The sequence below is a fragment of the Trachypithecus francoisi genome, unplaced genomic scaffold (genome assembly GCF_009764315.1).
Source record: "Trachypithecus francoisi isolate TF-2019V2 unplaced genomic scaffold, Tfra_2.0 Lachesis_group13, whole genome shotgun sequence".
Lineage (NCBI taxonomy): Eukaryota > Metazoa > Chordata > Mammalia > Primates > Cercopithecidae > Trachypithecus > Trachypithecus francoisi.
In genome coordinates this window covers 109,729,838-109,751,431 of record NW_022681458.1, presented here as the reverse complement: position 1 = coordinate 109,751,431, position 21,594 = coordinate 109,729,838, and the positions used below count along the sequence as shown (strand labels likewise).

The 21,594-nt window shown below is 46.6% G+C and overlaps 1 protein-coding gene across 4 annotated transcripts in view; it reads left to right on the top strand.

The window, feature by feature from the left end:
- Positions 1–241: 241 nt before the first annotated feature.
- MGAT5 (alpha-1,6-mannosylglycoprotein 6-beta-N-acetylglucosaminyltransferase) overlaps positions 242–21,594 on the top strand; it is a 334,005-nt gene continuing 312,652 nt past the window's right edge. For all 4 annotated transcript variants that reach the window (XM_033231695.1, XM_033231697.1, XM_033231699.1 and 1 more), the window contains exon 1: positions 242–642. The gene's annotated coding sequence lies outside the window, so the exon portion shown is untranslated. The remainder of the gene's footprint in view (positions 643–21,594) is intronic.

The following is a 21,594-nucleotide window of genomic DNA, read 5'->3' as shown; positions in this document are numbered from 1 at the left end:
GCGCTACTCCGGAGGATGCACTGTCATATCAATATCTGTACACTGCCCCTGACCTTGTTAGAATATTATTTATGGCCTCGATCAGAAGGTCCCGCGCTCGCTCCTTTCTCCCCTTGGGCTGCGGAACAGAGTGGCTGCGAGAAGTCCTCCTAGACAGGGGTGAGAGTTTGCCGACGGCCCCTGAGAAGCTAGGGCGTTCCGAATTGGCTGAGCCTGAGGCCGGGGGCGGGGAGTTCGCCGAACGTCCCTGGCCGGAATTTCTTCCTCCTAGAGCCACGAGCCTAGAAGCGGGGAGAAGTTGGTGAGGTCGACTAGGGGAGGGTTGCCAGGAATTGAGAACGGACTCCCGCCCCGGTCGACTGAGCTCCCAGAGGAGCGTCTCTGCTGCGTCGGGGCTGAGTGTGGACGCGCTGCGCGCGGCCCCACCAAGGCTGGTAGTTTGCAGACCGTCCCTGCCGCGGCCCGCTCGGCGGCGGCCCTGCGGCTCCCGCGGCGGCGGCGGCGGCGGCAGCGGCGGCCCCGGGCGCGATCCAGCCCAGGTAGCCGCGCCGCAGGCTCGGGGCGTCGCGACCCAGCGCCTCGGGCCCCACGGGCACGGCGGCCGGCGGGTGCTCCCGGCTGCTGCTGCTGCCCAACAAGGAGGTAAGAGCTGCCGGATCGGGGTGATCGCGTCGGAGCTCGTCATCCCCGCGGGGTGACGCGCGCAGAGGGGACCGCGGCGGGTACGGGGAACCGGGCGCAGGCGAGGAGAGCCCGCACCGGGGTCGGCGCGGTTGGGGACTTCCTTCCGTGGTTCCTCTGCCGCCTGTGTGGGTGTCCCGGCCCCGGCCTCTCTGCAGGACGCCGGAGTGCAGACGGGGATATGCCTTGAGGAGCCCACCTGCCCCCGGCAGCCCCTCCTGGGGGAGGCTGAACCCCCCCAGACCCCGTGACGAGGGGGCTTGTCGGCTTTCCTAGGGACAGTCCAAAGCAAGCTCTGGTTGCGCGGGCTGGAGGCGAGCGGCCAGGGATGGTAGATGAGCGCTCGGACCGCGGAGGAGCCCGGTGGGGGTCACGCCGCAGGCGTGGGCCGGGCCGGGGTCCTCAGGACCCAGGCGCACTGGGCGGGCTCGGCCAGAGGCCAGTAGGGAGGAAGAAAGAAGGAGGGAGGCTGGCCCCGAGCCCCTAGGGAGGAGGGATGCGGCGGGCCGGTGCTCTGGGCCTGAGGGTCCAGGAGGCCCGGGGGCGCCCCAGCAGTTAGGGGACGGCCCACGGGTCCGCGATCCCGCCGGCGCGCTCAGCGCTGCTGCGGGGTCTGGGAGGCTGCAGGGAGCGCAGAGCCCACACCCGCGCACACACTCCCCGAGAGCATGCTCAGTGCGGTCCTGGGAACTTCCTGCCGAGTCGTGAGCCGCCCCGGCCCCCTCCTGGCCCACTCCTGGCCCGCGGCTCGCAAAGTTGGGGGCGGCGGGGCTAGAGAGTCGTGGGCGCCGCTCTCGCCTGTGGCTCTTCTGCGCCCCTGGCCCCTGCCACGCCTCATTTGAGCTCCGCGCTCTGCTCTCCCCGGCTGCCCCCGCAGCCGGGATTGGCGGCGTGGGTGTTAGCCCCTGTTCCCAGTGGCGGGTGGCCAGAGGCCTGGAGCGCGACTGTCAGCCTGGTGGACCTGAGCGCTATGCGCCCGCTTGGTGTCCGGACCTGGCGCGGCGAGCAGGCGGGGTGCAAGGGGGTGTGTGAGCCCAGGGACGCTCGCGCACACACTTGCTGTCACACACAAAGCCGCGGTTTTGTAGCCGCCGCGCGGAAGAGCCGAAGAGGGAAGGGGGTGGCGCTTGCATTGTCCAGAGGCGTTTGGAGCGCTGACGGGTGCTCGGCTCCTCAGGGCTGCGGGAACCGGGTGATGTGGATGGATTCGGTCTAGGGCCCGGCCCTCCTGGGACCCACTGCCAGGCCTGACCCCGGGCGGCCGCCGCTATCTGCACCTGGCTCTGGCGGCCCAGTTAGGGGAGGTTGGGTACTTCTGGGTCTGTGAAGTTGGGGAGGGGCAAACTCAGGTTTCTGTGGAGTTCAGGTGGATGGCAACATCGCACTTGTAAACACACCCAGACCCGAGTGTTAGAGGTAGCATCTCATTCTAAAGAGATGCGAGTGGGAAGCTAGGTCGTTGAACAGACCCCCCACCTCCAGTTTATTGTCAGGACCTGATCAACTTGGTTTTTACTCCAAGAGACTCCCCAGTGTTAATCTCTGTGTCATGAACACCCTAAGCCTTGCGGCTGCATCAGAACTCCCTTGTCTGATCCGAGAAAATCACCGAACAGTTTTTCATGAAGGGCAAAGCATCTGAGATCTGTTGTGAATGAATTTTCACCCCCCTCCCCCCGTCCCCAGTTCTTTCCTATAAATTATTTTTGTTGCTATTGTTCAGGACTGAGATGGGCATCCTCAGATTTACTTGGCAGTTAAGATTAGAGCAAAACTCTCCTGTCTTTTTTTTTTTTAAGATGGAGTTTTGCTCTTGTTGCCCAGGCTGGAGTGCAATGGCGTGAATCTCGGCTCACTGCAACCTCAGCTTCCCGGGTTCAAGCGATTCTCTTCTCTCAGCCCCCCAAGTAGCTGGGATTTCAGGCGCCTGTCACCATGCCTGGCTAATTTTTCATTTTTAGTAGAGACGGGGTTTCACCGTGTTGGTCAGGCTGGTCGCGAACTCATGACCTCCGGTGATCCACCTGCCTCGGCTTCCCAAAGTGCTGGAATTACAGCCGTGACCCACCGCGCCCAGCCTAGAGCAAAGCTCTCCGTTCTAGAGAGCTTTTTAGTTTTTCCCAGTTTAGTTTTTTCCTCTTGCCCTCCTCCATCACCTTGCTTTTAAATGCTTATTTAAATGCCCATGTCGTCAGCCTTACTTGGAGAGGCCCTGAAAAGCAAGGTGATGAGGAGGGGCAAGAGGGCGACTGTTTCACCCTTTGTAGGGGCTGGGAGAAGAGAAGAAGGAAGTTGCTCTGTCTGGCATCTGCCTCTGCTGGGGTAGCTCTGCCTGGGTATAGGGTTTGGGCTCTTTCTTTCATCTCCTCCTTTGTTTCACCCTGCCTTCTTCACTCTGGGACACTCGTGACTGGAGTCATTTGGTGAAAGGAATCTGCAGTCCTGCTTTGGAGCTTTGCAGGGTTTGCACCTACACAAGCAGCCACCAGTTGGTTTTAAGGTGAACTGCAATGGCAGGAGGCTGGGGAGTTCTGCCCCGATCTGCCAGTGGCAACTGTGTGCTCCAGCTGCTGCTGCAGAGCAGCTCATGGACTTTTTGATCTCCTCAGCAGTGTGCATTTCAAGTGCTTTGTGTTTGGAAGTGTGAATATAGTACTCATTTATATATATTCCCTCATCTGTCTACATTTTTATGAAGAGGTGTGTGCGTATGTACATGCATATACCGTGTTCTTTGGTAGAATCTGGAAGCTGGAAGGGACCTCAAGAGATCACAGGCATTCACATAATCTCTCATCCCATTCAATTTTCTTAGTTTTAAAATAACCAACCCACCTTCTGCCCAGCCGTCCTCCAAAAGCATTGAAATGCTAGAATCCCCTGTGATCCTAGCTGACGGGGAGGCCTTTGGAAGTATGAGTTCCCAGGAACCGTTCTAGGTATCACTCTGACATTTGACACAACTTTTCCCTAATGTTCCATGTGTCTCAGGATCTAAGTCACTACAGAGACATCCCTGGATTAATTTTGGCAGGGGACAGGCAGTAACTAGTGTACCCTGCAGAGATGTGTAGAAAACTGCAAAGAGCAGTCATCTGTAAGATCTGGGTTGGAAGGTTTATGTCCTCTCCTTCCCTGGGTCATACAGACAGATGGCTGCTCTGCTTTTTCTCAGGAGGCTTTAGGCGCAGTAGGAACTCATTGTCTTCCTTCCTCCTTGTGTGTCATGGGCTCCTGGCCCTAGGAGGCATGGAGGAGGAGTGGTTGGGAGTGGCATTCTGTGTTGATATTGTTATAATAGGCCTCAGGAAAGTGTGTGCTGTTAGCTTTGTCTCTGGGGGTTTCCTGTCCTGAGTTTCAAAGTTTGGGGAAGGGTCCTGGTGTCAGGTGAACAGGTTGATGGGTAGTTTTGACTGCTATAATTCAGATGATACTTGAGAAAAGGGAGGAAATAATTTTATACGGGGGGATTGCTGTCTGGGTGACAATTGAGAAGATAGGGTGAGAAATAAATAAGCATTTGGGACTTGTCAGTGCAGGTTTTACCAGGCTGCCTTTAAAGTTAATAATTGCTTTGAAGTATAGAGTCACTCTTAGTAGCCAGAAGATGGCTACACTTTCAAATTTCTCTTTGAAATTAAGTAACGATCTCTCCAACCCTTAAAGTCTCTAATCTAAGCCATATCCCTATACATGTTTTACATCCTGTGTCAACATCCACAGTTGTGACTGATGCTGGCTGCTGATGAGCATTTATCTAACATCTACCATGTGCCATGCATTGGGCTGGTGCTGGGTATAAAGATGTCCTCCTAAATTATCTCACTTTTAATTTATCAGACCTTCTCTTACTGTGTGTTAATGCAAACTAATAGCTCTTGGAAAGCCGCCAAGGTGGGTCCCAGGAGCCTTAGCACTGTAACCACGTTCTCAGCCGGAGGAGTTTGGAGTCGAGCTTTGCGTTTGCCCATTTGGGCTGTTTTATTTATGTTTTTCATTGCCACAATTAAGTGCATCCTTCCTTGACTTTGTCATATCTGCACGGCTATGTGTGGTCATGGGAGGGTTCAGAGGAATCACTTTATTTGTTCAAAATCCCACAGCTCTCTTGTCTAAACTCGCAATCTTCTGGAATGGGAGCAGGGCTTTCCTCTCGGGACTCTGCCCAGTCTTAAAAATCAGGACAGGTAGGGCCGGGCGCGGTGGCTCACACCTGTAATCCCAGCACTTTGGGAGGCTGAGACGGGCGGATCACCAGGTCAAGAGATCGAGACCATCCTGGCTAACATGGTGAAACCCTGTCTCTACTTAAAAAAAAAAAAAAAAAAAAATCAGGACAGGCAAGGGTTATACGCTATTGTGGCTGGGTTTGGTGGGAGCAGTTTGTCTTGTAAACTGGCACTGTCTCTTTGTCACCTTCACTGCCAGGCTGGCATAGCATGGACATAGCAGTGAGGACCCATTTCCTTTCCTGCCCTCACCTACTCCTGATTCGGAATGCTTCTGCTGAATAAATAGCTCCTAGCTACCCAAGGAGTTTAAAGTCTAAGCCTGGTCAGTGCACACCCAGAAGAGTTAAGTTTAGTGATAAAGGGAAATGTAGATGAAGAACACACTAATTAATGCCTACTGGATCTTGACCCTTGCTCAAGTGGCTCCCTGCAATGGCTAAGGAATATTTCTCCACTCTATTTCCTGACAAAGTGAACTCAGGAGTGAGTTACACTCAAGTACTTCTGTTACTAGTAAGAGTTACTGGTAAGCACTACTGGTGCTTGCAATAGGTTTACTTTTTAAAATGTCAGCACTTCAAGGTTATCCCTAGAATAATAACAGCCTCACTTATTTGCATCCCTTTGTGATTTGTGTGGCTGGCCCTTGAGGGAACGTGTACCACCCACCCAGTCCTGTTTGAACTTCACGCTTTAATGTTGTAGTTCGGTGCACAGACTGCTTATAAGTCCTGTCATGCTGGTGAAATGTTTTTTAAAACTTATTGTAAGTATCCTACAGAGAAAAGCCTTCCACTCTATTTGTTTTGGGTCTTTTCCATGTCTGGGTCCCCACATGGGAGTGTGGTATGTTGGTGATCATCATAGAGATTGTATTATATGTCTTGGTGGAGAAACATCAGAAAAGGGGCAAGAAAATAGGAATGATGGCGATGAAGAACATCTGTCTTCTCCGATTGGCATTATTGCCGATGCTTGTTTTGTACTACAGGTATTGCCCTCAACAATGAGGTAGATGCTGTGTTATTCCCAGTTTATACATGGAGAGACCGTAACATCCTGAGGTCAGGAAATCTAGCTAAGGTCACAAACAGCTACTGAGTGGCAGAGCAAGGATTTGAAGCCAGGTGGTCTAGGTCCAGAGGTAGCGTGGGTTGGGCTGTGAGTAGCGTTTAAGGCTGATGAGCCTGCCCTGTACTAGCCAGCACCTTCTTTCCAACCCAAGCCGAGGGGGCTTCATAGATACCCAGAGGCACTGCAGGGGGGCCCCTCCTCTTTCTAGCTGAGGTCACTGTGCAGAGAGGTGGAGGGACTTTCTCAGAGTCTCACCAGCAGGCAGCTGTGGCAAAGCTGGACCTCACATCTCATCTGTGGTCCCACAGGAACAGTTGGTAACAGTTGATAATGGGTGCCTGCCTGCTTTGTTTATAGGGATGATACAGGAAGACAATTGATGGCTACTGGGCATCTGTTCCTCCCTGGAGCCCACTGTGTGCTCACACCCAGCTTCACCTTGGAATGTGGTGGGGAGCAGGTTGGTGTGGCCCCGTTCCCTCCTACCATCCCCAGCTGGGAGAATCTATGTCCTTTGGAATGAAGGGTTCCTTTTCTCATGTCATCTTTTAAGTTTGACGTCATAAGAATTCAGTCTGGGCTGGATTTTCCATTTCACTCTTACTAATTCTCTGTGTTTTAGGGCTCCTGGCTCCTCTCAGCGTGGATTTCCTTTCTTTAGGAGCATGGGATGGGTGAGGGGTGACCTGGAAAAGGTATCAGGACTATTCCTTAACATTTCCCATAAAGGGTGCCTGTGAAGACATTCCCGCAGTGTCTGTGGGATCCTAGAAAGAGAGCAGGGCCACACAGAATGCTCCTGTGAACCCGAGATCGCCATACTTTGTGGGATCTTCCCGTTGGACATAGCAGTGAGCACCCATTTCCTTTCCTGCCCTCACCTACTCCTGATTCGGAATGCTTCTGCTGAATAAATAGCCCCTAGCTACCCAAGGAGTTTAAAGTCTAAGCCTGGTCAGTGCACACCCAGAAGAGTTAAGGTTAGTGATAAAGGGAAATGTAGATGAAGAACACACTAATTCAGCCCATGTGACCACTTTGGGCCTCAGTTGTTAGGTTGAGAAGTAAGAGGGGATTGAATGCACTCCAAAGATCTGTTCAGTTCGTCATCTTGCTTAATCCTATACATGTGGCAAAAGAGGTGTAACATAAATGAAATTCCCTTATTAAATTAAAAAGAAGGTTGAGAACACATTCAGATTGTTTTTGCCCTTACCGCTAGACTATTGAGCAGACAGCTGAAAAGCTTAGCTAAGAAGAATCAGCCCTTTATTGTTACTCTCTTTGAGGATGTTTTTCTTTGTATGTTTAGAAATAAAAAACCTTGGTCCTTACTTTCAGCCCTGAAATAACCTGCTTTCCTTTAGTGAAGCTATTTTTTCCCTTGGGAAATTGAGATTCATTGAGATTCAAAGAGTAGAGAAGATGACCAGGCTCATAGCCTTCTGTGGTTCCTTGCACAGTGCCCTGGGGATGTGGCTAGGTATTTATATACTGCCACCAGCAGGGCCAGATTCTGTCTACACATTCAGTGTGTAACTACTACCTTTTAACATAAGGGAGTTTGGTGTCAGTCTTCTTGCGGTTTTGCAGCTGCTTTTTTTTTTTTTTTTTTTTTTAACCATCTGTTATTTTCACCTCCAGTTTGTTATTTACAAGCATCCATGCCGGTGAGTTTTCTAAATGACCAATTCTTTCTTGGATGCAAAGAAAAAGCACCGTCTTTGCCTCATGCAGTGTGTGATCTCTCTGTTTTCCTTTGGCATCTTTCTTAGTATTTCTGTTTGGTATATTTCCTTCCTCCCCTTTCCTGTAATTTTTAGAGCACCTAGGGTTAGAGGCCCCACCCGGTGAGGATATGGCAGAGAAGAGGAGTTTCCCTCTGTCCCTTTCCCCGAGTAATCTTCGTCATGCAGTGTCCCCAGTCCTGTGTAAGACCTTTGCAAATACAACTTCAAGCCCCTCTGTTCATCTTGATTGCCTTCCCTCTGTAAAAAAGTTCTAGTCTCTGTGACTAAGAATGAGACATTCTCCCCCTCTTCCTTTATTTGATTTTTAGTTATGATGCTTGGCAGTTTTAAAGATGACATTGTTATGTGGGCTGTCTTCACTGTATATTACACACAAATATAATTCTCCTGGGTAAATAGGATCAACTTTTACAGGTTCACCATTTCTCCTTTGCAATTCTGATGTGCAGTGAGCTCCATCAAGGGAAAGGTTCCCCCTCTCCCCCGCCCCCAGGCTTCTTCCAAATAAACCCCCCCAAAACAAAAAAAGAAACATATAGCTCCAATAAAGAAAGGAGTGTCATGGAGCTCTCATGGGTGCAGGCTGGAAGCTGCAGGCCTGGTGTGCTGGAGTCACGAGATGAGCTGTCCAGGCAACGTGGCATCGTGAGTGAACTCTGACCGTGGCAGATGAGGCTTCTGCACTCAGCTCACTGTCTTCATGTGGACCGATTCTGTGCTTAGTGATTCTGATTTCTTATCTGAAAAGCGATGCCTCACTTAACTTCTACACTTGGAGGGTTCTACTAGTGTGCCTGCGTGGCTGGGTTCTGCACCCTCAGCTACTTTAGTTTCTTTAGTCTGTCCTTAAAAAGATTCCTAAGTCTGTTCCTGGTTTTGAGGTTCCATTTGGTCATTATGCTCTTTTAGAGTTCATCTTTTAAAATCAGTCTGTCGACATTTTTTTTTTCCTCTTATCACAATTTATGGTCTCATGCAGGTCAACAAATTGGGACTCTGAATGTGAGCATGTGTGTCCACACACCACTAGGGCTTATTACCTTATTATCAATGTTATCTTAAGAAAAAGTGGAGCCTGGGTGCAGTGGCTCATGCCTGTAATCCCAGCACTCTCAGAGACTGAAATGAGAGGATTGCTTGAGCCCAGGAGTTTGAGACCAGCCTGAGCAACAAAGCAAGACTCCTGCCTCTACAAAAAAAAAAGAAAGAAAGAAAGAGAGAAAGAGAAAAGGAGAAGGAGAGAAAGAAAGAAAAGAAAAAGGAAAGAAAGAAAGAGAGAGAGAAAGAAGAAAAAAAAAAAGAGGGAGTGATCAGAGAGCTGCAGGTTAGGAGTAGCCATCAGTTAAAGGAAGTCTGCAGAGTTTCTGTGAAAGGATTTTGTTACTATGGCCTTTTCCCTAGTGCCAGCTTGTTAAGAAGTGTAGGTAGGGGATCCTTGGTAATACTATGTATTAAGATTTTTTTGTTCTTCCTGTAAAGTGTTTTTCATGATAATGAGTTGCTTATTCTATAATAGTGCCTTTTCTCTATTTCTGTAAGCAGAATCAAATACAACTCTCAAGTTTTATTTGTTCTTTTTTTTTTCTTCTTCTTCTTTAGAGACAGGGTCTTGCTCTGTCACCCAGGCTAGAGTGCAGTGCTGCAATCATAGCTCACTGTAACCTCCAACTCCTGGGCTGAAGTGATTCTCTTGCCTCAGCTTCTTGAGTAGCTAGGGCTACAGGCATGTGCCACCACGCCTGGCTAAATTTTTTTTAAGTTTTTATTTTTGTGGAGAGACAGGAGTCTTACTATGTTGCCCAGGCTGGTCTTGAAGTCCTGGCCTGAAACAATCCTACTGCCTTAGTCTCTCGAAATGCTCTGATTATAGTTGTGAGCCACTGTGCCCAGACAGCTTTCCATGTTTTGATGCCATGTCTGGTTAATACTCTCTTAAGTTTCCGAGTTTCTTCCTCCTAGTTCAGTGGATTCAAATGTAACTTTTCTATTTCCTCATTGTCTAATAAAAATACTACAGGATTACTTCTGTTGCTGCTGTAACAGCCACATACTTAGCAGTTAAAGCCCCACATATTTATTCTCTTTGAATTCTATGGGCGAGAGGTCCCTTATGGGTCTCATGGACCAGGATCAAGGTGCCTATTCCTTAATGAGGCTTGAAGGGAGAATCGGTCTCCTTGCCTTTTCTGGCTTCTAGAGGCTGCCCATGTTCCTAGGCTCGTGCCCCCTTCTCCAGTTTCAATGCCAACAGTGTCCAGCCGAGTCCTTGTCTCTCTGCCATCATACTGATACTCTCACCAAGCTGGAAAAGATTCTCTGCTTTTCAGGATTGATGTGATTAGATTAGACCAAGCAGGGTAATGCAGCATAATCTCCCATCTACAGGTCCTTGATATAATGCCATCTCCCTGTAAGGCAACAGAAGCACAGGTTCCAGGGATTAGTATATGATGAACATCTTTGGGGGCCCTTTTTCTGCCTACCACAGTCCTCAAAGCTCCAAATAAGGAACTGGTTCTTTGCTCTTTATGTAAAAGAACTATTTTTCTTTGCAAAGAAGGGTTACTGTTACAGGATCTGTTCTTCTCCCCTTTGAACATATTCAAATCAACTATTTGCCAAAACATTGGTATTTAAATAAGGTTTGAGGTCTGCTAAGACCAGATGTTGAGCTGAGTACTTTTACTTGTTCTGGCTTATGTAATTGTGAGCCATCCTACTATTAGAGTGGGGAAACTGAGGTGCAAAGGAAACGTGCCCAGGGTCACACAGCCAGAAGTGGCAGAGCCAGCGTACAAAAGGCTGCATTCCTGAAATTGGCATTCTTTTCACTCTGCTTTTCTGCCTTACAAGCGATAAGGCAAAAACACGATGAGAAATGGTAATGGAAAACCTTAAAATAATGTAAAACCTCTCTGCTTCTGCCAGGGTGATCATGATAAACAATAAATATTTGCCTGTGGTAGATTGATTTTTTTTTTTTTTTTTTACTAATGGCCTCCATTAATGGACTCCCTGAACTCCCTGTATCCACTATCCACACTCTTTGCCCTATAACTTTGCAGCTTTTCTTCCTCCTTCCTTCTTCCCCCACCCTGGTCCCCTGCGCCCCATTTGGCTCTGTGACTTTCTTTGGCCAGTGGGATGTTAGCACATGCTGTGTATAAGCAGAGTTGTGAAAAGTGGCTGTTTCTGATTGCATTTTACCTAACTGGGCTTGCACTTTCAGACCCCGCCACCTCCATGAGATCGTGCCCAGGCTAGCCCAGTGGAGGGGGCCAGGTTTGTGCTTGCGGATTCCATCCTAGACCGGCCAATGCCATCTGACCTGTCAGCTGTGTGCTGTCTCCTGAGCAGGTCTAGGTTGGCCAGGGTCACCTGAATCACCCACTGGCTGACCTATAGAGATGGGCAGATCATCCATGGTTGTTGCAAGCCACTGAGTTTGGGGGAAGTTTGCTATAGAGCAGTTGTTAACTGATGCACAGCTCATATCAAATGTTTGAATAGTGCAGAAAGTAATTTTAGTGTCCTTTTAAAAATCCTTTTGTTAGTTACTACTTGTAACTAATTAATATTCTTTTAAGATTGTACTTAGGTTCAGCAACTTGCCCATTGTATCTGCCCCTTTTTCCCTTTTTAGAAAACCATTGAAATCCTTTATATTTTTACCAATTTCACTCAGAAACAGACTAATTTTCCTTTCTGAAACTGTTTATCTTCTAATATGGTGGCTTTTGACCCCAACCTAGAGTAAGAAATACATACTGACTCAGAACTCATGTATGTAAGTAGATAATCGCAGGAAAAGTTTCATAAAAAGTACTTAACCTTTATAGTGGCCTCTGGTGTTTTCTATTTTGTTCTATTTCATTGTCTTAAAAATTCTGGTCAGTGGTCAGGTGACAGGTGACTGGCTGCCTATTTTGTAAATAAAGTTTTATTGGCACATACCCAATCCCATTTGTTCATCTGTTGTTTATGGCTACTTTCACACTACAATGGCAGAGGCCAGTGGTTGTGACTGATAGAGATGATCCGGCCTGCAAAGCCTCAAGTATTTACTCTCTGACCCAAGAAGAAAAGTTTTCTGATATTTGCATTGAATGGATTTCATAACCCATCAGTTAGTTGTGACCTTCTATTTGGAAGACCCTGTTCAAGTGACCCTTCACTCTCCTCATACCCTTCTAGAGAGGACAGTGAACACATCTGGCAGATGTGAAGACTCACCCTTCTGTTTACTTGGAATCAACAATTAAGTCCTTGCCTTCTAACATTACACTCGATTGGCTTACATAGGAAACTTTTCAAGCATTTCTAAATTGTTTCATTATAAGTAGTGTTATGCCCCCCTTCTGAATTTATTTATTTATTTATTTATTTATTTATTTTTTGAGACAGAGTCTAGCTCTGTCGCCCAGGCTGGAGTGCAGTGGCCGGATCTCAGCTCACTGCAAGCTCCGCCTCCCGGGTTTACGCCATTCTCCTGCCTCAGCCTCCCGAGTAGCTGGGACTACAGGCGCCTGCCACCTCGCCCGGCTAGTGGCTTTCCAGTGGAAACTAACTGGAATTAAAATGGACACAAATACCATTCAAGTGCTAGTTATTTATTCATTAGATCCCAGCAGTGCCTTTTTTGGTGATATAATGGAATTCATTAGTGGGAAAGGCAAAAAAACAGTGATCCTAGCTTGTCTTACAACACCTTTCTGGCAGCTGGGCCTTATTGCCACATTTCTGAATTAGGGTGGTATTATTTCTGAGCAGAATAAAATTTAGATACATTAAATCATGGAATTCTGTGGTTGAAAAGACTTTGGAATTTTTTTAAAACTCAGATTTAATTGGCTCCTTAAAGGCCAAATTTTTCCAATACCTTCATTTTTCCAAGCCTGTCAAGAAAGGACAGCATCGTTATTTATGTTGTGTGGCTCATGGGATTGATGAGAAAGAGCTGAGGCAGAAAACCTTCAGAGGGATCTGGATATGTCTTTGTAGAATCTGAAATGCCAGGTGAAGGATGGTCCCTGGCCCATTTATTTATTGTCAGTGAGAATGGAATCAAAATAAATGAGCTTAAACTACAGCATGAAGAGCTTAGGTAAAATCTGAGAAACATCCCTCAAATAAGGTCGGTTCATTGATACTAGAATAGGTTATCTGGTAATCTTAATAGATTCATTGCATACAGCAAGTCAATGTGGAGAGAAACTGGGTTGCAGCAGAGAAAGAGGTTTAATCAAAGGGCCACCGAATGAGGGGAGGGGAGGAAACCTCAAATCCATCTCTCTGAGAAGTTTGGGTTAGGGTTTTTAAGGGTTTTGGAGCGGGCCAGGCTTGGAGGTTGTTGATTGGTCGAAAAGTGCAGGGTGAACATGGGACAGGGAGGTGAACCACCTGCATTCTCATGCTGATCCATTCCTCTGTGGGGGTCTTCAAACTGGTTGTTGGAATTCAGGGTCTGAAAAACATTTTAAGCCATTCTTTAAAAAAAGGCCTTAGGATACTACTGTCAGAGATCCTGTCTGTAGGAACAATGGGGATGCAAATCAATTCCTAAACTGTCTTATGACCCCAATATCAGAAATCCTACTTATAGGAACAATGGGGATGCAAATGGCCACTATCTAGTGCTATGTGACTTTTAGAAACAGGGAAGCAGGCCAAGGTGCAGCCTGACTAGTGCTTCATTATAACCATATTTCAGTCCAGAACCTGGCATGCAATTCTTACCAACCCTGTAGGGATGGTTTCACTCCTAAGCATTTTTGATGTTAGCTGCTGCCCTTTGTTCGGATGGATGGCTGTCCTTCCTGGTGGTTGGATGCCTTTAATTAATAAAGATTCTTCTGAGAGCTAGCAACAGAAACCTGCTGGTGCTTGCTTCAGCGGAAGTAGAGAACTCACATTAGGAACACAGGGATAGGGTCCAGGAGCCCTCTGCAGCCTGGGATCGAGGCTTTAGGAACCCCAGAAATCCTTGTTGCTCTCCTCTCTGCTTCCATCTGCCTGGCTGCTTAATTCTCCTCCCTGCCTTATTCTGCTTTTCTTGCCATAAATAACAGAAGAACAAATGGGATTGGGTATGTGCCAATAAAACTTTATTTGTAAGGGCAGAACTCTGGGTAAGGGGATTTGTTACAGGGTATAAGCCACACAACAAGGCTGAGCTTTCTTTTGTAATGCCAGTTCTGGTTTTCCCTCAGTGCCCAGCTTGAGATCACCCAGAGGTGGGCAGGGGATGGCACCTGGAGAGAGGACTCTGGCCTAGTCCCAGGCCCTACAATGTTATTGGGGGCATTTCAGCATTTGGGGGGGCAATTTTGATTGTCAGTGATTGAGGAGAGCTACTAGCATTTATTGGATGGGGACCAGGGATGCTAAACATCTGTAATGGGTAGAGCAGTTGTGTATCACAAAATGTTTCCTGTTACCCACCAGACAATCATGGACAAGCAAAATCTGAACCTAGACCTAACTTACGTATAAGCAAATAATTGTTGCCCATTTTAAGTAAACATCAATTTTTCCAATTAATGAAGAAAGATTGTGCTTTCTTTTGTTAGGAAATTTACCATTTTGGAAACTCACACTACCTATAGAATTAGCACATCACCTGTATCAGCCCACCTTTGTAGCTGATGCATTGAAAAAATTTCACATTAAAGTGCAGGCATCTAATGGCTCCATTATGTCTTTTAGAGTGATCTTGCCCAGCTAATTGCATATTGAAATATGTTAGGTTTGTCATAAATTACTTTCCTTTATTGTCTTTTCTGTCAATCTTAGGACATTAAATGTATATGTTTGAAACTGTGTTTAAGTAGGTTATCTGAGCATTTGGTTCAGATAGTAAAGAGAGTGTTACAAGCTCACTATGAGCCCCAGGGGCTTTGGGGCTGATAGGGTTTAGAACACTGCACTAGGGGAAATGAATTGTAATTTTTTTTCTCTAGCCCAATGATTCAGCTGAATTAATACTTTTAATGCGAAGCATTTTAAAAAAAAAGCAAACTGGCCTGGCACAGCGGCTCACGCCTGTAATCCCAGCACTTTGGGAGGCCGAGGCGGGCGGATCACAAGGTCAAGAAATGGAGACCATCCTGGCCAACATGGTGAAACCCCGTCTCTACTAAAAATACAAAAATTAGCTGGGCGTGGTGGCGGACGCCTGTAGTCCCAGCTACTTGGGATGCACAGGCAGGAGAATTGCTTGAACCCAGGAGGCGGAGGTTGCAGTGAGCCGAGATCACACCATTGCACTCCAGCCTGGCAACAGAGTGAGACTCCATCTCAAAAAAAAAGAAACCTTGGCCCATGCATGGGGTGTAGCAGAAATAGAGATATTGGCCCCATAGTGCCCCTCCCCGAGCCACACCCATGGGTGGTGGACTGTCCTTGTACAACCTCCACCCTCCCATATATACAGGTAGTTTTTGGCTCTTGCTGGGCCACGGCTCCCATGTAGGTCTCTGCATTATTCTGGAAAAACTGCAGGAGTAGAAGGCAAAATTAGGTTGTCACATGAGTTTCATAACTGCACAAGGTTTCAGGAGACCTGTGAGCTTGCAGGGGAAAATATTGCACTTTCATTTTTGCTAACTTCTAGCCAAAATTTAGCAATTCTTTCACTTTGGAAGGTTGCACATAAGGCACAGTAATATTAGTGCTGTTTGTGACTTTGTCATCAATAGAAATCTAATATTTTCATGTCACATTAGAGATGATTAACACGTATGTTGAAATATCAATATTCATCACCACTTTGAAATTATGGTGGCAGTTGCACCTGTTGCTAGTGTTAATGTGTTAAGATACAAGCTGCAGGTATTGCCATATCACAATTAAAAAAAAAATGTGGGGCCGGGCGCGGTGGCTCACACCTGTAATCCCAGCATTTTGGGAGCCTGAGGCAGGTGAATCACAAGGTCAGGAGTTTGAAACCAGCCTGGCCAATATGGCGGAACCCCATCTCTACTAAAAATACAAAAAAATTAGCTGAGCATGGTGGTGGGAGCCTGTAGTCCCAGCTACTCGGGAGGCTGAGGCAGGAGAATGGCATGAACTCGGGAAGCGGAGCTTGCAGTGAGCTGAGATTGTGCCACTGCACTCCAGCTTGGATGACAGAGCGAAACTCCGTCTCAAAAAAAAAAAAAAAATTGGGGGGCCAGACGCGGTGGCTTATGCCTATAATCCCAGCACTTTGGGAGGCCAAGGCGGGTGGATCACTTGAGGTCAGGAGTTCGAGACTAGCATGACCAACATGGCAAAATCCTGTCTCTACTAAAAATAAAAAATTAGCCGAGCATGGTGGCGGGGTGCCTGTAATCCCAGCTACTAGGGTGGCTGAGGCAGGAGAATTGCTTGAACCCCTGAGGCAAAGGTTGCAGTGAGCTGAGTTCGCGCCACAGCACTCCAGCCTGGGCAACAGGGTGAGACTCTGTCTCAAAATACATGAATAAATAAAATAATAAATGAATATAAAAAATACTTTGGTAACTATATTTCAGTATAGTTGATTTCCTCTGCAGTCCTGTGTATTTTATTTTATGCATTAAAAAAATCTTTCTGAGAAGGAGTCCATAGGCTGCCCCTAGTTCGCCAAGGGATACAGTAGAATTGTGTTGTGTTCTAGACCCTGCATACCCACTGCTCCCCTTCCCTCCTCTTCATCAAGAGTTGACCTCCTCCTGACTTGGGCTTTCTCCAAGGCTGTCAATTAATGTGTGTAGAGTGGGTGTAAGCTTATCTCCAACTTTTTATCTTAGACCTGGTCAAATAATTGAGCTCTGTTATTGGCTCACTCTTTTATCATATGCAAGGGGGCAAGTTTGTCAGAATGTTCCTCCAGCAAAGCCTTATCTGTCACTACAAGGTACAGATACAAGGTACAGATACAAGGTACACTACAGATATGAGATACAAGGTACACTACAGATACAAGATACAAGGTACACTACAGATAGAAGATACAAGGTACACTACAGATACAAGATACAAGGTATACTACAGATACAAGATACAAGGTACACTACAGATACAAGGTACACTACAGATACAAGGTACAGGTACAGATACAAGGTGATTCATTTAAAGCCAAATGTCCTAGTTATCTGAATCCTAAACAGAAGTCTGGCTTGAGCTTCTGTTTCAGTTTTTCAAGTGGAGAAAACCCACAGACATTCTGCAGGAAAATGCCCTAAATACACATTAACCACCTGTTTTCTTCTTGGTATGCTTTAAGGTTATATCATCACCAACAGCACTCTAAGAAATCCCCCGCTGCCCAAGAAGTATGTTGTGTACATGGTTGCCAGGGGTGTTTTCCTGTTGGTGTATGGCTTTGGAGAGAGGGGCATCCCCTAGAAATTGGGGCTTGGCTTGGAGGCAGCCAGTGCCATAGGAGTGCACTTCCTCTTGGCTTCCCACTTGCCACTCAGTGAGTCCAGACCAGAGGGTGCTGTGCCGCTGCTATAACTGGATTTCTGAGAGTGGAGTCAGCCTTTTTCTGTTTCTGGAAACTTCTCTTGATAGGAAATGACTGTCCACAGAAGAGCTTACTGTACTGCGCCTCGCCAGTCTCCAGACTTGAAGTCATTGCTGTGCTGCCATGGGCATCTCTTTCCTCTTGTAGCTATATTTAGAGCATGAAAATGCTGAACATTTCCTTTCCGTTTCTTTAGAAGTCAGAGCAGGGAGGGATTTCTTGTATTCAACACAAATCCCTCGGACAACCATATTAAAAGACAGTGGGAATAATAATTTTTCGTTCTTTGTTTAAAAAATATTAATGCTGAAGCTTGGACTAGAATAGTCTCTATTTTTTTTCTGCTTCGTTTTTCTGTGGATTTTGTTATTGATCAGTTTTATCATTGAGGCAGTTCCATTACATTATATTCTTACTGTTTAAAGAGAATGTATCTGTGTTTAACAAGTTTATCAATGAAGGGATAGCATCTCATCTTTCTTTTTCTTTTTCTATTTGCAAATGGAAATAGCAAAGTTTTGTTGCTTTCTGAGTCACTGATTGATGTTACAGATTTGTGTTCAAGATTGTTGGCACAATTAGGCCTATTATTATTATTATTATTATTATTTTGAGACAGAATCTTGCTCTGTTGCCCAGGCTAGAGGGCAGTGGCACTGGTCACTGGTTTCAAACTCCTGGGATCAAGTGATCCTCCCACCTCAGCCCCCCAAAGTCCTGGGATTATAGACGTGAGTCTGGCCTAGGCCTAATTTTTAAAGTGAGATACCTAAGATAATTTTATTAAGAAGCTGTTCTTCTATCATTGCCTTTTTTTTTTTTTTTTTGGCTTGAGAAAGCAAGAAATTCACCAAATTTCCTCACTAAGAGGTAGTGATTCAGTATGTAGGATCTCTGACTACTCCCCTCCCCCACTCTGAACCACATTCACTTGAATTGTTTCGTAGAGGTTTGGCTTGGGGTGATTTTTTTATCTTAATCCTGCTTTGTGGAGAGCACAAATAAAGTCCAGAAGGTCTAAAGTATAAGAGTCAAAATACCCATGTGTGGTCCATCTTCTGGTCAGATGGATGACAGAATTAATTGTGCAGCTGCTGGACACGGATAGATCTCATTACCGTTTTATAGACCATATCACAGTAGAAAGTGGAAAATACAGGTCCTGTCTTCAACTTGACAACCAAAAGGCGAGGATCTCACACATACGGAAGAATGCTTTCTCTCTGGGAACAGTCCTTTTGAGCATGGTTGCTGGTGTATGGGGAATACTGGGTCCTCCTGTGACCGCATCTCGTGCACACTGTCTAATGTCATGCTTGGGATAACCACGTATATTAGCTTCCCTTATTTTCACTGGACAAACGTGAAACTCGTGGAAAAGTGAAGTATGTTGTCTGGGGTGACTCACATAATAAGCAAGGTGGTCATATAATTTATCATCCGAATCAGGATGCTTTTGAGAGTGAAGAGGGGTGCTATTGATGATTATGCTGGGATAACAGGCATAAAAGGGGATATATGGTCCCCCTACTGATAAGGTACAGATTGGGGGTTAAATGCAGGTCTCTGATCTTAAATCATGCCTACTTTCCATTACATGCTGTTAGATCAGGCCACTCTGTCTGCAAATGAATTGGTAAGGCACAGATGGAAGAACCTTCTGAAGATGAGTTCTGCTCCAAGAATAGAGCCAAAGAGAAATTCTCTAAGGCTAGGTGAAAGGTCTTTTTGGCCAGAGAAATGTCTACTAGAGATCTTCTTTCATGTAAAAACATGGAAAGGGTTTTGTTGGAAAGACAGTTTCTTCCTTTATAAAAATGGTTTTCCATTGTTCGTTTAAAAGAATGGGTCTGCTTTAGCATTTATAAGAAAGATGGAGTAAGAGTCACAGAATCTCATATCCAGGGCAAACATCTTCATAGCCTGTGGCTGTTAAGATCCAGAATGGTAGATGAATTCTTTAATAGTAAGGTGTGTAGATACAAATTTACTCCTCTTGTTTTTAGCACTCTGGCCATGGCAGCTATCAATGAGGTAATTTTGTGTATGATATAATCATTACCTTGAGATGTTAAGGTAAAAATCCCAGCCCTCAAATGGACTGTTTTGCCATACCAGAGCTTGTGACCAGCCTTTGTGCCTCTGTGAGCTTCAGACACAGGTGTGCGAACACACCCAGCGGAGGTTCAGACATGAAGACGGATGAAATGCAGGGTTCTTATAAATGATATTACAGCCCAGCCATGAAAAGGAATGAAAAACCTCGCACAGCACCCCAGGAATTATTTGTTTGCGGTGTCATCTTCTCTTACAGCCTTCTAAGCCAGCTGAGGTGCGAAAGCGAAAGTTTCATAACAGAGTGGTTCTGTAAATACCGAGGACTATAAAACAGCCCTGCTAGATTACCACTTGTCATCAGGTCAGCAGTGCCAGAGGATGACATGCCATCCACAGGCCAGGCCACTGCTGGCAACCCAGAGCAAGCAGAGGGAGGGCTGCTGGTTATGCACTTGCTGGGCCATTTGGGAACAGCTTTTAGTCGAGAGCTGTTACATGGCCTTCCTTCTACACCCAGGTTCAGGGAGGACCTGCCTTCTGACCCTTGGAACACCTGTAAAAGCGTGAATCCTAAAGTAGGTAAAGTGAAACTTGCTGGTGATGAAGAAAAAGTCCTTCCTCCATCAGGAGTGACCAGCAGGACCTGGAGAGGGACTTGGGGGCTCACGGCTTGCACCTGCCCCACTGAGTTGTGTGAGCCACTCCCTGAAGAGGACAATGATCTCTGGCTGTCTTTATGAAGGGTCAGCTCTCTCCCTGGAAATAGGAGAACCACTGGCTACAAAACAGGGAGAAAAAGGAAAAGGAGAGGCATGAGAAGGCAAAGCCAGCGAAGAAGGAGGCGGCCTGAGTGTGGGAGCTGCGGCAGTTCCACCGTGGGAAAGGAGAGATGGGACGATGCAGAACAGCTGTGCTGCCATGGGCGCCACGAGTCTGCTTAGAATGGGGGACAAGGCACTGGCTGGCAAGTCAGGAGATCTGGGGACTGACGCTTTCCCTGCCACTTTGTGAGGCTCTGTCTCTTCCACAAAAGTGGGCGAGTTGGGTCAGATGTTATCCAGCGTGACTGCCAGCTCTAAAAGTCTTTAATGCCCAGCCAATGAGCCATTCTTGTAGGGCTTACCAGTGTGACTCAGTAAACATTTGATAAGTGCTTTATATCAGGAACAGGGCACAAAGGTTAATATAACATCTGTGCCTACATCTTGCATGAGACCATGTCATAAGCAGTCCCATTGCTCCAGTAATCGGAGAATAGCTAACTTGTACCAGGCAGTGTTCTGGGTACTTTCCACTGATTTCTCTAGTCATGAAGTAGATTAGCAAAATGAATTAGCAGGAAAAAAAAAAAGTGCTAGCTGGGCACTACTGTTTTAGTTAGAGAGAGGAGGAAACTAAGACAGGGATAGGTTAAGTAATTTGCCCCACGTTTCATAGCTAACAAGTGAAGGAGCCGGAATTTCAACCTAGGGAACCTGGCTCCAGAACCCACACTGTGCGGCTGATGTGGGAGTGCTATGGCTTGAATATTCCCTCCTAAACAAATGTTGTGATTTAGTTGCCATTGTAGCAGAAGGAAGAAGTGGGGCCTTTAAAAAGTGGTAGATCATGAGGGCACTGCCCTCAGGAAGGGATTAATGCTTTATCCTGGGAGTGGATTCATTATTGAGAGAGTTATTGAGGGTTCCCGATAGAAAGGATGTGTTCAGCTCACTTTCCTCTCAGTCTCACATGGTTTTCTACCATGTTCTGATACAGCAAGAAGACCCTCACCAGATGCCAAGCACCACACTCTTAGACTTCTCAGCCTTCAGAACCTTAAGCCGAATAAACTTCTATTTTTATAAATAACCTAGTCTGTGGTATTGTTCTAGCAGAAAAATGGACTAATATGGGGGGATGTGGTGGTCACATGATTTTGTCTGCCTCCGTGGATGGGCAGCAACCTTGTCTGTCTTATCAGCTATTGTGTTCCTACTGCTTCGCCCAATGGAGGCTCTTGGGACATTTTTGTTGAATGGATAGATGGATAGTTGGATGGGTAAGTGGATGGATAGATGGGTGGGTGGGTGGGTGGACGGATGGGTAGATGGAGGAAATAAACAACATCTTCAGGGAGCGTACAGCCTAATGAAGAAAACAGATTCACACTAATGTCAATGAGTTGCAGGCAGGGAGGGGGCTTAGTCCCAATCTAGGGCATCAGAAAAGGCTTCCTTGAGGTGGTGGTGGCTGAACTGAGCCTTGAAAGATGTGCGGAATTTGGGGAGAATGGGGTGGGAAAATCTTTGCCAGCAGTGGGCCATGT